Below are 15,516 nucleotides of genomic sequence, written 5' to 3'. Positions count from 1 at the left end.
AAAAGTAAACCGAGCTGCAGCACTAACCATGGCCTTAAAGTAATGAAGTCACTAAATGTACACACATGTTAAAGGGGCATTATTCACAGTAGCCAAAAAGTGGAAGCAATCCAAGCACCCACCAGTAGACGGGTGGATGAACAAAGTGGGGTAGAGGCATACAATGGAATAGTATTCATCCTTAAAAAGTAAGGAAATCCTGACACATGTTACGACATGGAAGAACCTTGAGGACATTATGCTAAGTGAAGTCAGTCAGTCAGTCACAAAGCAGATAAATAATGTCTGTCTTCACTTACATGACACATCTAGAGTAGTCGAACTCTAGATGAAGTGGGATGGCGGTTACCAGAGGCTGGAGGAAACAGGATTGGGAGTTGCTGTTTAATGGGAATGGAGTTTCAGTTTTGCAAGATGAAAACACTGTGGTTGCACAACAATGTGAATATACTTAACACTCCTGAACTGCACGTTTCAAAACGGGTAAGAATAATAAACTGTTATTTTATATGTATTTTACCAGAATTAAAAAATTAAATATCAATGAGTAACTCTAAAAATGATGAAGGACTGAAATTGAAAAATATACTTAGAAATAGTCTGAATAATATTTTTAAAAATTCATTGAGATTCTTAATTTGTAATGGGGTATTACTGGTCTGGCAAAATTTCATAGATGTACCATCCAAAATTGAGTAAACAACCCCAAAGATCTCCAAATAATAATTGTGAGTTCCCAGTTGGGGTTTCCTTCTTTTTGTGAAAATTGGGAGCTGCCAAAGTACCAAAACACCTTCTGAGAGGAGGGTTGACATGTTTAGTTTTCTTCCTGGCATCAGTGAACTTCTAGTAGCTTAATTTCCTAGAGTACTTGTGGAAATGATAAATTCTATGATGTGCCCGTCTATTTTTTTAAGAATGTGAAATAAGGGGCTCATAAGACCCCAATACTCACTGCACTTGAAAGGGAGTAAGAATGGGACAAGTGGCAAAATCATTTGGCCGAAACTACTTTTCTGTCATGACAAACCCCTTTCCTGAGAACTGTGTTCCATGCATATCATAGTAGTTCTGCCTTTCTCTTTCATTACCAGCTCTTGGCCATCAAACCCAGGATTTGGGAAAGGAACTACTTGCTTACCATGTGGTTCTAAGGACTTGGTTTTCGTAGGAGCTAGACGTCAGACCATGAAAAATTAAGCTTTTATGTCATCTCTATCAGTTATATTTGATGGTCTTCAGAAACAGACTTTTGTTCAAAGAACAAACTGAGGGCCAGGAGGGAACTTATTGCAGTACCAACTTGTCCAAAGCATCCCCGCTGACCCTGTTCCCAGAGTTCTATCAAAGGAAATCTGGTTGCATAGGTAGTTGGTCAACCAAAACTCTTCCAATAGAATTTTCTTATACTAATTTTCTGTTTTCTTTGTAATTTTTTTTTGGGTAACATTGAATACATTTATTCCTAAAACCTTTTGTTTTCCTATTGTTCATCTTCCTTTTCCTCCTCATTCTTCTGGCATATTCTTTTTTTTTTTTTTTTTGGATAATATTTTTCGAGAGAGTGGAAGGGTGGGGGAGAGACACACAGAGAGAAACATTGATGTGAGAAAGACACATTCATTGGTTGCCTCTTTAATGTGCCCACACCAGAGCTGGGATGGAGCTTGCAACCGAATACATGCACTTGACCGGAATCGAACGCAAGACCCTTCAGCCCATGGGCCTACACTCTATCCACTGAACCAAACTGGCTAGGGTTCTTCTGGCATATTCTTTATTTCTTATTCCACAATCTGGAAACTGCTAGTGATGAGTTCAGTGTTGTTCCTATTTTGGTGACTAGCAACACTGATCTTTCATAGGAGTGATTTTTGTGACAATAGCAATGTAGCCTGTTACTTGTTCACAGCCCTCAGCTGACCTACTTCTGTATCTCAGTTATTACTGTGTTTAGGAGAATGAGTAGAGAGCTAGGCTTTCTCTAGGAGTCTGCATTGTTGCCATGTTCTTTCTGAAAACCCCCAGATCCAGGGGCATTTCCCTACTGGGCTGGTTAGCATTCCAGGTCAGCTAGTTACTGAAGTGATGGGGGGAGGAGGAGAGAAGGGAAAGGCAGGAGTTTATAAAGTTATGTCAAAACTTGCTTTTAGGCAATTACATTACGTACTCTAATTACACTCTGTGATCTTGTACTTAGAAGTGAGCTACTTAAATGATAAACTGTACTAAAAGAAAGAAAGTTTGCTGACAATTTAGCGAAGTGGATTTTTCATTCTCCTGAGAAGAACAGTGCGGACACAGTATTTACTGTTGGTTTCCTTCTCTTTTGCCTTCTAAGTGCATGGCGATGGGTACGCTTGTAGTGAAAAGGGGAGAAGTGCTGAACTCCAACTTGTTCTTTTAAATGGGTAACAATGGTTTGTTTCCTAAAAACTTTGTTCATTCTCAAGTAAACGTAGAGAAGGCTCACAACAACTGGGCATATTAGGAGAAATATTTTCAACCAAAAAATTTTGTGACCAATAAAACTACAGGCCTAAACTGGGTGAGACGAAATGTTCTTTTCCCTCTTTGAATGAATGTGGGTTTGTTTGTCAAGAATACCAGAGGGAATATCCTAAGACATAAAGATATTTGGATTAAGCCCAGCCGGTATGGCTCAGTGGCTGAGCGTAGACTTATGAATCAGAAGGTCATGGTTCAATTCCTGGTCAGGGCATATGCCTGGGCTGAGGGCTCCATCCTCAGTAAGGGGTGTGCAGGAGGCAGCCAATCAATGATTCTCTCTCATCATTGATGTTTATGTCTCTCTCTCCCTCTCTGAAATCAATAAAAATATATTTAAAAATGATATTTGGATTAAGATACATGAGTCTTATCATGTAGAAGTCTTCAGGAACAGAAACAGCATTTATTAAGTACCACTGTGGCAGGCACTGGCGAGGTGCTTAACTTAAATGATTCCCATTTTTATTTTTTTAAAAATATATTTTTATTGATATCAGAGAGGAAGGAAGTGGGAGAGAGATAGAAACATCCATGATGACAAAGAATCATGGATTGGCTGCCTCCTGCAAGTCCCCCACTGGGGATCGAGCCCACAAGCCAGGCATGTGCCCCTGACCAGAATCGAACCTGGGACCCTTCAGTCGCAGGCTGATGCTCTATCCACTGAGCCAAACCAGCCAGGGCATGATTTCCATTTTTAAAATTAACTATACATATTGAGGTAACATTGGTTAATAACATTATATAAATTCAGGAATACAACACTATAATTTGATATCTGTATACTCTATTGCATGTTCACAGGCAAAAGTTCAGTTTCCACCTGTCACCATATATTTGAACCCTTTTAGTTAATGCGCCCCATGGTGAACACACAGGGAGCTGGGTGAGAATCCTGGCAAAAGGCAAGTTGGAGAGTCGTTAACAAGCTCTGGCTCTGGATTCTGTCTGGGTTTGACCCTGGCTAAGCTACTCCACAGCTTGGACTCTATTTCCTCGACTGGAAAATAGGAATGATAATAGAGCTTCATATGATTTCTGGGAAGATTAAAGAGTGTAAAGTATTTAGGATAATACATAGGAAGGGCTAAATGAATGTTAACTGTTATGATTACTACACATTATGCTAATGCACTATTGCTAAGGCTATGAATACCAGGCAAAGAATAAAGGAGAATGAGATCATTTCTAAGGCACAACATAGGAACTTTATTAGTTATTAAATTACAAGTCTTTTTAAGAGAGGTTACTCTTCAAAATGTTTATTCATAACGTCATAAAGGAGATAAAATATATATGACCTCATTTCAAAAATTAGGAAACTGGGGCTCATTAAGTTTTTGTACCTCATTTATTGTCAAAGCTAAGGAGGAGGTAATACTGTAATTCAGTCCTGGACTCTCTCACTCCAAAATGGTTTATCACACCATACTGCCTCCCGTAGCAGTGCTGTCCAAATGCTGCGTGTCCATCAGATACTTTTTGAAGTAGTAAAATCAAGCCTTATTATCAATAACTTTAAAGTAATATCAGAGCTGCCCAGACTATTTTTTCTGGTTATTTTATTTTAATTGATTTCAGAGAGGAGGGAGGTGGAGAGATAGAAACATCAATTATGAGAGAGAATCATTGATCGGCTGCCTCGTGCATGCCCCCAACCTGGGTATGTGCCCTCACCAGGAATTGAACCATGACATCCTGGTTCATAGGTTGATGCTCAACCACTGAGCTATACCCGCTGGAAAAACTATTTTAAATGAAGAAATTGTTGTGAACCATTTCAGAACCATAAATCTTTTCTAGCAAAAGGGAAGGATTAAGAAACAATCATTCAGAAGATACATCTATTTCTTTTTTTCCACACCCCCTACTCTTTTTTTCCCCATTGGCTATTGGTTTAATAAAAGTGAGTAGGCAGCTAGTGGTAATCTAGGTTTTTAAAAAATTCTATTTCCTTTTCTTTCTTTTTTTAAAGTAAAAAGAAACAGAAAGAAAATAAATTCCTATTATGAACACTGACCATCCCCACTTTTATTGTTAACGTTTTTGAAAGAAAATGTTTTCATCTTATATTTCTCTATTAATTTGCCCCATCTGGTTAACTAATAACTTATTAAAACATTACTCCTCTCTTTATCAAAGTTCCTCCAGAATAAGATGCTGCTCCATTTAAATAAAAGATGAAGGTTGTCGACACAGAAGCAGCCTCTAACCAACAGACCCAGAAATAAGATAGTAGCCGGTGCTATGCAAGCCCGACACTGGCACTTGTACTGGAATTGGCCAGAGGTTCTTAACCTGGAGGCCAAAAGTTGGGGGGTGGCATGGGGAACATGTATGAACTCCTTGGAATATTTTCAAATTTTGCATGAAGTTTTCTGCATATACTTCAAAGGAACCTGTGTAATGCCTGTTAACTAAGAGCCAATGTTTCAAGGCCTTTCACTACTAAAGCTGGGTGCCACACTTTACCCCTTTGTGTCATCTTAAATGCCATTATAACACTGAGTATATAATATGTCTCTGTTAGCTACTTAAGTGGGAACCAGAAACTTCGTCTTGTTAAAGATGTTGTTTTATAATCAAAAGGGTCAGGTTTCTAAAAGCGAGACTCCATGGTATGATTAGAAGAATTTACCTGCCTAGGAGAGTCCAGGCTTGGGTTCTTGTTCTTGCTCCTCCACGGAATAATTCTGGGTTACTTCTCTCTGGGCTGCTGTTTCTTCATCTGTTAAAATAAACATTTGAATAAACCCAAAGATGTCTTCAAATTTTAAAACACTTGTGTTCCTTGTAAAAGATTATTAAACCTCGTAGATGGGTGTTCTCCCACAAAATTTTAGAATGTATTATAAAAATAAGGGATGACAACCTGGTCTTATTTTAAAAATTACTTTTAGAAAAGGTTACAGTTTGAGGACATGCACCTGGCTAGTGACTTCCCAATGTACTCTAAGGACTGTAAGGTGTCACATTACCATCTAGGGCAGTGATGGGGAACCTGTGACACACGTGTCAGAGGTGACATGCGAACTCATTTTTTTGGTTGATTTTTCTTTGTTAAATGGCATTTAAATATATAAAATAAATATCAAAAATGTAATTCTTTGTTTTACTATGGTTGAAAATATCAAAAAATTTCTATACGTGACACGGCACCAGAGTTAAGTTAGGGTTTTTCAAAATGCTGACACGCCGAGCTCAAAAGGTTCGCCATCACTGATCTAGAGCAAGGTTGAGGGGATGTCCCAGGTGGGACAGAGAGATGATGAGGCTAAGTGTCCCCCACCTTGCTTCTATCAAAGCAGCTTGCTTTTAGTCTGTTTTACCTACTGGGTTTCTGGAAAATGTTTCTTGATTTTAGTTAGTCTCTGTTGATACCCTTGGGTGGGGAGGAAGGAAACAGAGATTGCATATTTATTTAATCACTGTATTTAAAAATCTGTCTTTGAAAAAAACACTGGAAACAGAAACCCTAAAGCTTGTTTCTTTTTTTTTTCTTTTATCCTCACCTGAGGACATGCTTAGAGAAAGGAATGGGGAGAGAGAGAGAGAGAGAGAGAGAGAGAGAGAGAGAGAGAGAGAGAGAGAGAAAGAAACATCGATCCCTTGCCTTCCGTACATGCCCCGGCCGGGGATTGAACCCAAAACCCAGGTCTGTGCACAGGACGATGCTCAACCAATTGAGCCACTCCAGCCGGGCAAGGCTTGTTTCTTATTTGTTGTTTATTAGCTGTATCACATCAGGCAATTCAGGTAGTCTTTTCTGAATCTCAGTCCTCACATGTAGAATGATGATAGCATCTTATTCATAGGAGCGTTGTAAGAATTAAATGAAATAATTTTAAGAAGTGTTTTATAAAGATGCTGAGTGGGTCTTTAGTGGTGAGCCCAAGGGCTATGTATTTTGTTCTGACCATTGTAGCGTTAGTGTCCACCTGAATTAAGTCATAGGAAGTATGGGTGGTCAAATTTGCAGATGAATCCAAGTTATGGGGTGGAATTAAACGACTGAGCAGATAAGAGAATGACTGAGGGTAAAACTTTGGGGGAAATATAAAGTCTTGTTCTTTAGTTCACAAAGTCAATTGCCCAAGGGTAATATGGGGGGGAAATGTGGCCTGTGAGCCAGTTTAAGTAAAAAAGACTAAGAAATTTTACTTGACTTCAAGCTCATTATGAGCCAATAGTGTTGCGATATGGTTGGCAAATAAATGAGTGATCCAATTGTCTTAGTGCATTTGGGTTGTTATAGCAAAATTCTACAGATTGGGTAGCTTATAAACAACAGAAATGTTTCACATTTCTGGAGACTAGATCAAGTTGCTGGCCTGGTTGCATTCTGGTGAAGGCCTCTTCCTGGTTCATAGCCAGCACCTTCTTGCTGGGTCCTCACATGATGGACGGGGCGAGGGATGTCTCTGGAGCCCCTCTCTCTTTTTTTAAAGGTATTTTTTATTGATTTCAGAGAGAGGAAGGGAGAGAGAGAGAAACACCCACTGGCTGCCTCCTGCATGCCCCCTACTGAAGACTGAGCCTGCAACCCAGGCATGTGCCCTAACTGGGAATCAAATTGGTGACCTCTTGATGCATGGGAAGACACTTAACCATCTATGTCACACCTGCTGGGCTTTGGAGCGTCTTTCATAAGAACACTAATCCTATTTATGAAGGCTCCCTCCTCATGACCTAAGCACTTCCCATCACCTTTGGGAGTTAGAATTCAACATGAATTTCAGGGGTACATATTCAGACCATAGTACCAATATTCTTATGCATGTATTTATAGAAGTACTGTGCCATGGCTGAGAAAAGGGGGCCACCACTCTTGACTTTGATGAGCATCCTTCTTCCAGCTGTTAAAAACCGTCACTTCAGACACCCTAGGAAGCTATATGGAGAGTGTCTGGAAGATTTCCAACAGGAAATGTTGAGAAAAGGTTAGTGGGGAGAGCATTTCATGGAGGTCTTAACAGATCTAAGACGTTTTAAGTGGTATTATAGCTGTCATGGAGGGGAAGGCTTGGAATAGTTTTATTGTTTTCAGAGATGATTCTTGAGAAAACCTTTAATCAATATGAGCTACCTCAAGGGGAAGAGGTTGCTTGGTTGAAGTAGTGAGAATTCCATTAGGGAAACTGTTTATACAGATAATGGACAACATCTTCTGAGGGTTGCTTTTATCACAATTATTATTGTGTTTCTCTTATTTTTCTAATATCAATCAAGCATAAATGAATCAGGAAGCTTTAATAGAAAAAAATGATAAAAGATTTATTCAAGGGTCTTAGAGTTTGCCAACTGGAAACACAATTAGTTAAAACCTAGAACTGTTCCGAAGAAAAAAGAAAAGTTAAGAGTTCTTATTGTAAAAGTCACATCTTTGAGAATAATCAGTCTTGCATTATTGGCCCTCGTATTGATCCAGGACAGTTATCAGCCAAATGCCATGTGTCCGGTTGTGTGTCACTCTGCATGATAGATGCCAGGTGGTCTGGAGGCTGGGTGCCAGGTGGTCTGGTCAACTAAACATTTTTTTTCCCCTAAATCCTTAAGGGCTGTTAGAAGGTTATCTTATAGGATTTATACATGTATATTCCAGGCACAACTGGAAGGCTCAAAGGTTTAAGTTTCTGGATAGTGATAGCAAGAATAGAATCATTTTTCAAGGCTCAGCCTACTTGATTTTAACAATTCAGCAGCTTGACCATAGAGACTCCATTTTATTTCTTCACTCTATTCCTCACTACTTGCATTTTATTTCCACTCCTTCTAAGAGATTCCTTTCAGGTGACTCTATTGAACCTTCAGAAAGTTTGATGTAAGAGGGTAATATGGTGACGCCCGTTGGTCTGGAAGAAAGAATTCATCCCAAAGGTCATGGGGTACCATATCACCTGTTCATGTTCACATCAGTGTTTGTTTCCTGCTAAATGGAGGAAACCAGTGGAACAACATTTTGTCCTATATTGTAAATTGATTTTCCTGCCCATCAAAACTAGAACTAGGCCAACACGATTCAATCTTTTCTTTGTTTAAAGTTTTAGGCAATGAAACATCTTATTAAAAACTAGAGGCCTGGTGCACGAAATTTGTGCATTGGGGGCGGGGGGGGGGTGTCCCTCAGCCCAGCCTGTGCCTACTCACAGTCTGGGACCCCTCACTCCTTACTGCCTGCCTGCTCGCTGCTCCTTAGTGATGCTGCGGAGGTGGGAGAGGCTCCCACCACTGCTGCTGCGCTCGCCAGCCGTGAGCAGGCTTCTGGCTGAGTGATGCTCCCCTTGTGGGAGCACACTGACCATCAGGGGGCAGCTTCTGCATTGAGCGTCTGCCCCCTGGTGGTCAGTGTGCATCATAGCGACTGGTTGTTCCGCTGTTTGGTTGATTTGCATATTAGGCTTTTATTATATAGGATGTAAGGACCAAGCTGTCCCTGTGGAGTAGATAAAATATCTGTGGCCTCAAGGAATAAAAAGAGTTGGTAAGTGAAGTATTAGGGTCAGTTACATATTCTTTCTATGCCTATTTTTTTCTATCAATGAGATAACAATAAACTAATTTACTTAAAAATTACTTTATAATGGATGACTAAAAGATACAAAAAATGATACTTCCCTCATGGTTGGGGAAGAGGCCAAATGAATTTCCTCTGATAGGAAAGGTAGCATTTAGATAGAAGGAAGGAAGGAAGGAAGCATTTAGAAGGTAATACGTAACTGCATATGAGGAAGTAGTATGATAACTCTACTCAAGGTCTTACACAAAAAGAGGATTATTAGATTTTCAAAAGAAACAAAGATAATATAACACTCTTAGGTTTAGATAAGATTCTACTTCAAATGAATTTTCCCCCCCACTTTTCTTTCTTTCTTCTGCATCAGTGAACTTTCACTGGTGCTTATTGGGCATGACATTCTATGAGGCATACCAAGTGTGTTCCAGAACAGAGATGAACTGGTACTCTGATATTTGTGGAGGGTGTGGTGAGAGCTGGAGAGCCATTGTATTGCCTGAGAAATGTTGCTCTAGACATGCCTCTTGAACTTTTAAAAATTTTATTGTTTAATATCCTACTTATAGTCGTTTCCAAATTTTCTTTTTAATCTTTTCTGAGATCTTGAACTCAAAGTGATAACTTTAGCTTGAAATTCCTCATTGACATCCTTTGATATTATAATAGAGCTGAAAGGACAGGGATGCAATATTTGAATAGAAAACTGCCACCCAGGAGAGTGTCATTCCACATTGGTAATAATAGCAGATATTTATTGAGTTACTCTCAGAGCTTTGCTAACCACTTCATATGTATTATCTTATGCAGTTCCCTTAACAACACTATAACGAAGGCACTCTTTCTATACTTGTTTTATACATGAGGAAACTGAGGCATTGAGAAATTGAAAAACTGACCCAAAGTCTCATAGCTAATGTAGAGCACACACTCTTAACTACTCTGTCAGACTGCCTCTCTATGCAAAGAGTTCTGATCATAACCTGGCAAATCACCCACCTACCCATCCATCCATCCATCCATCCAATAAAATAGTCAACAAGCATGAACTAGGAATATAAACCATGAATAAGACTGACATGGTCACTTTTCTTAGGCCGCTTTCCAGAGAGGAGGAGGGACACTTATGCAAGCATCTGCACACATGTGCTAAGTACTCATCATTCCTGGGAAGTGCAGTGCAGGGGCACAGAAGGAGGCTCTAGCCCAGTCTGGAAGCGGGTGTCAAGGCAGGCAGGTCCAAGAGTTCTGTCCTCAACACTGTGTGCTTCATCTATTTTGCAGCCAAAGGCAAATGCCATAACCTCTAGAAAGAAAGATCTTTGAGGCAAGGTCCTCCTCTGTGTCGTTCCCCCAGGGCCTGGCACGTAGTGGCTGCTCAATTAAAATGTGTTGAATAAATGAAAATTCTAATGCTCCATAACTCCACTATTTCAGGGAGTCTTACTAACTTATTTTTAATGACTCTAGACATTCTCAAATGCTTCTTGTCTAAGCCTGAAATAAATGTTCCCTTTTGACTTAAAAAATCAAGTCGGTGCTCCCTTTTAAGCCATTTTCTAAAAGCTCTATTCTGGGAAAGCTACCGCACCCAATATATTCTACTAGAACAGTGTATCCTCAAGTATCTTTAAAAAAATTTATTTTTTTTGTTAATCCTCATCGGAGAATACTTTTTCATTGATTTTTAGAGAGAGTGGAGGTGGAGAGACACACAGAGAGAGAAACATCAATGTGAGAAAGACATATCTATTGGTTCCCTCCCACATGGATCAAGCCTACAATTGAGGTACGTGCCCTTAATGGAAATCAAACCCAGGACCCTTTAGTCCCAGGGCTGACACACTCTCCACTGAGCTAAACCAGCGAGGGCCTCTAGTATCCTTTAAAACAGGTGCTCTGACTAGAGATTCTAGGACATTCTGGGAGAATGGAAACTCTGATTGCTTTTGCCCCTCCTTTTTCCAGCTCCCCTGTGGGATTCCATGCTCTACTCTGCAGTTAGGAAAGATTTATTCTCTCTTCACCTCTCCAGGATGGCTTGAAAATTTTTCTTCCCCTCAACCTCTTCCCTACCTTTTCACTTTTCAAATGGTATTAATTTTGGGAAAGTGGTTCTTAATTATTTACCACACAATCCTCTGGCAGACTGCAAGACTCCAGGGCAAAGGGGAAGAGAAAGGCCAACAGAAGACTGAAAGCTTAAGCTAATGGTTTCCTTCATGAGAAATTCTTTTATCATAAGGTGGTGTTTTATTTAGGTTGTAGTTCTTAGTTGTAGAGCAGGTATTACATTTACGTCTTCCTCATGTCAGCTTGGAATGTGTTGTGGCTAACGTAATATTTTCTTTAGTGAAATAGCAGTAAAACCAAGGCAGCAAAAAAACACTGAAGGGAAGGGCAAGCCAATGCTCCCAAGGGGTAAGTTAACTTGGAGTTGGTAATCCTTGTGGCCTATCCCAGAGTCACAGTGGCCAGGTGTGTAATGATCTTTACATTATTTTTAAAAACATGTTTTTATTGATTTCAGAGAGAGGAAGGGAGAGGGAGAGAGAGATAGAAACATCAATGAGAGAGAAACATTCTTCAGCTGCCTCCTGTACACCCCTACTGGGGATTGAGCCCACAACCTGGGCATGTGTCCCTGACCTGGAATTGAACCTGCCATTTCTAGGTGCATGGGATGATGTTCAACCAATTGAGCCAACCAGTTGGGCTTTGTATTATTTAATTACGAAATTTTACTTGCTAGCCTGATGCCACAGTTTAACATTGTACCTCATTCTCTGCTTAATTTTTCTCCAGAGCCTTATCTCCTTCTCATGTGCTATATACCTCACTTATTATTATTATTATATTTTATTACTTAAATGTCTGACATCCCCTGGAAAATGTAAGCTCCCTTAAGGACAGGAATTTTTGCTTGTTTTGTTTATTCATACAGGGCCTAGAATTGTCCTGGTACTGGGTAGATGCACAATAAATATCTGTTGAATACATGAATTATTAATCCTGATCAAAGAAATATTAATAAATAACAACTATGATCAAGTTTCTTTCTACATGTATTTAATTTATAGGCAACAGTTGGGCATTTACAAAGCAGTTGATGGTCAAAAACCACACAGAACCCATTTTCATCAGCATGGTATGCGCTTCTAAACATACGCGTGGACAGATAAGCCCGTGCTAGCGGGAATGGGAAATCTGGTGGTTTCTGATGCAGGTAGACGTCCACGAATCCCTAAAACAAAGGGTGTGGTTTGGCTCAGTGTACTCATAACAAGTTCATGTGCTGCTGACGACCCTCATGAAACATGATCACTAATTTTATATTCCCATTTCTGGATAAAGCATTATCATCCAATTCTAAAATTCTCAGTACAGGATCAGGAAGTTTACTGGGACTCAAAACATAAAAGATGAAAAGAGGAGTGTAGTAATTATGTGAGAGTTTCTCGTGTACTTGACATTATTATAATCACAGGACATGCTTCCCAGCAATGACATGGCAGTGTACTCTGAGGACAATAGTGGCTGCTACAGCTCTTCCTTTCCCCCAAGACTCCTACTTCCAGGGCCAATCTAGTGTAATCTGAGAGTCAGGTAACCTCCCTCTCCCATTCAGTGCGTTCTGCAGAACTGATAAAAGACTAGACTTATCTAGAAGCAGGAGGAACAACTGGCCTCAACGGACTTGGATTAATATTACGAGTGAGTGAGTGCATCCAAAAAGATAGGGCATTGCAAGCAAATTCTCTATAGCACTACATGAATGACATTTGATTTGTTTCTAAACAGAAGAGAGCCTTGGCAGGTGTGTAAACACATGCAAATCACGTAGCTGTGTAACACCTGTGCCACATTTTATTACTTCCTATATTTCAATGTGACCCTTGGGAAAAAGCCTCATGTAAAATATTGCTCTAGTGGTAAATGGGGATTCATGAACTTCAAGTTCTAAACCATCTGTTGTTTTTAATATCTTGGATAATTTATAAAACCTATATTGAGATATAATTCATATACCATACAATTCACACATTTAATGGACACAGTTCAATAGTTTTTAGTATACTCACAGTTATGCAACCATCACCAGTCTATTTTAGAGCATTTTCATCACTCCAAAAAGACACCTTGCATTTTTAGCAGTCACTCCCCATTCTTCCCCAACTCCACCCTCCATTCCAGCCATAGGCAAATATGAGTTTACTTTCTCTCTTTGTGGGATTGCCTATTGTGAATATAACACAATATGTGGTCTTCATTCACTTAGCATAATCTTTTCAATGTTCATTCCTTTGTACTGCAGAATAATACTCCATTGTTCCATTCCATATCACACTTTATCCATTCATTAGTCAACACTTGGGTGTTTTCACTTTTTGACTATTTTGAATAATGCTGCTGTAAACATTTGTGTACAAGTTCTTACATGGACATAGGTTTTCAATTCTCTTTGATGTAAACCTAAGAGTGAAATGGCTGGGTTATATGGTACCTCTATATTCAACCTTTTCAGAACTACCAAACTATTTTCCACAGCACCTCAACATTTTATATTCCTACCAGCCATATATGATGGTTCCAATATACTTTTTTATTATAGCCATTTGGTTGGTGTGAAGTGATAGTCTGTGGTTTTTATCTTCATTTCCCTAAAAGTAATGATAGTAGGCACATTTTCATGTGTTGATTGGACATCTTCTTTGAAGAAATTCTGTTTCTAGAGAATTGTCTAAAATCTCGTGCCAGACAAGGATGGCTCAGTGGTTGAGCATTGACCTATGAACCAGGAGGTCACGGTTTGATTCCGTGGTCAGGACACATGCTCGGGTTGCAGGCTTGATCCCCAGTCGCGGGCGTGCAGGAGGCAGCTCATCAATGATTCTCTCTCATCATTGATGTTTTTCTCTCTTTCTCCCTTCCTCTTTGAAATCAATAAAAATATATTTAAAAATAAAAAAAAATCTTTGCCCATTTTAAAATGGGTTATTGGTCTTTTCGCTGTTTAGTTTTTCTTCTTTGCCTTAAGAATGAGGGATGGTTGGAGGAAGACAGCCTCAGACCTCTCACCTAATCTTGACTAGATTAGAGCTTCTGCAACATAAAGCTGGGAGGATTAGATGCTGGTGGCCTGCTTTTCTCAGAAATATACTATAGCTCTAGACTGGGATTGAGGATGAGAGGAAGCCCTGTGTTCTTGGCTGCTCCCACCTGGAGTACTATCATAACCACCTGGAGGGAAGTAGGTTGTGGAACTCTTGCTGTTTTTACTGAAATTTAGTAGTTTGTGTTGAATAATTTTTCTGTATTTGTTGCATTTTCTCAGGACAATTTCTAGAGACTAAATTGTTGTTTGCCTATAATTTTCACCAGTTATTGTTGTGTTGCTAAAGAGTGGGTTTACGGAGCTCTTCATTCCAACATTCTGAAGATTGAGTCCCATTTGAATAATTTTTAATGAAGATTTTGCATCTTGTATACTTGGTGGTAAAATCATTTATGCTGACATAGTAGATATAGAATTAGGAGGGACAGTTTTTACAAAAGTATTTGTAACAAAAGTTTTTACAAACAGGGGCTTAAGAAACCTGATAGAAGTTGAGGGCTGATTGACTTTCAGCTTTAAATCCAGTCAAATTCTAGACTGCCTATGCATTTGGTTTGACAAACCATTCTTAATTTGTTGTTATTAAATAGTTGCATAGGAATATGCAACTATTTGAATAATGAAGGTGGCTGCATTTCATATGAAAGTTTGTTGCTGCTCTAGTAATATATGTATAAAGCCATCAGAACTACTGAAACAGCATTCAAAATGATGCCCATTTTAAAAAGCATAGGATTATAATTAATTCTGACGTGAAAATCAAGTTCCTAATACCTCACTAGTTTTATACAATACTCTACAAAGTTCACAAACAAAAATGACCATGTATTTCTTAATTTTTGTTTCATTCAAAGAATTACCGTGACACAAAGTCTTTTAGAAAAACAACATTCCCAACATTCCTGGTGCATTTATTTGTGATTTTAGGGCAAATACTTACATTTAACAATTCTTCCAATTCTTTATTTGATCCATGGCTGAGCTCATATGTTAATTGCCAACTAGGTGAATTTCACTTGAGTTGAAATAGATCTCTGAATTAGAATCTCTGCCCATATTGAAAACCTTTCTTTCTCCATTCCCACAACCCCATGGCAAAGTTAACTATACCTTCCTTCTTGGGTTTAGAAGTCTGGGTTACTTATAAATGATCAGTTAAGCACTCTTGAGAAAATACACAGTACTTAATAATTATGAGAAAATGTTGAATGTATTTCTTGGAAATCCATCATTCTTGGGGCAGTTCACTCGTGTGTATTATTGTCTGAAATAGCTTATGGGCAAAAGGTATTGCGTAAGAGTCTGAAAGTAGATAAAGAGGAATATTTAAGAATGAAACCAAGCACCTCTCAATGATATCTCCCTGAATAGCTATCTC

The 15,516-nt window shown here is 39.1% G+C and overlaps 1 protein-coding gene and 1 long non-coding RNA gene across 4 annotated transcripts in view; one reads left to right on the top strand and one right to left on the bottom strand.

Moving 5' to 3' along the window:
- Positions 1-15,516, top strand: part of LOC139004131 (uncharacterized) — a 75,559-nt gene that overhangs the window by 18,573 nt on the left and 41,470 nt on the right. The gene's annotated exons all lie outside the window — the stretch shown is intronic.
- The window catches only part of SPTSSB (serine palmitoyltransferase small subunit B), a 28,955-nt gene that overhangs the window by 12,791 nt on the left and 648 nt on the right, over positions 1-15,516 (bottom strand). For 2 of the 3 annotated variants that reach the window (XM_070406879.1, XM_070406877.1), the window contains exon 2: positions 5,150-5,239. The gene's annotated coding sequence lies outside the window, so the exon portion shown is untranslated. The remainder of the gene's footprint in view (positions 1-5,149; positions 5,240-15,516) is intronic. The other variant, XM_070406880.1, reaches the window with a different exon arrangement.

This window comes from Myotis yumanensis, unplaced genomic scaffold (assembly GCF_028538775.1).
Source record: "Myotis yumanensis isolate MYYU_CA2020_CCGP unplaced genomic scaffold, mMyoYum1.0.hap1 SCAF_2, whole genome shotgun sequence".
NCBI classification, from domain to species: domain Eukaryota; kingdom Metazoa; phylum Chordata; class Mammalia; order Chiroptera; family Vespertilionidae; genus Myotis; species Myotis yumanensis.
This window is presented reverse-complemented; position numbering and strand designations above follow the sequence as displayed.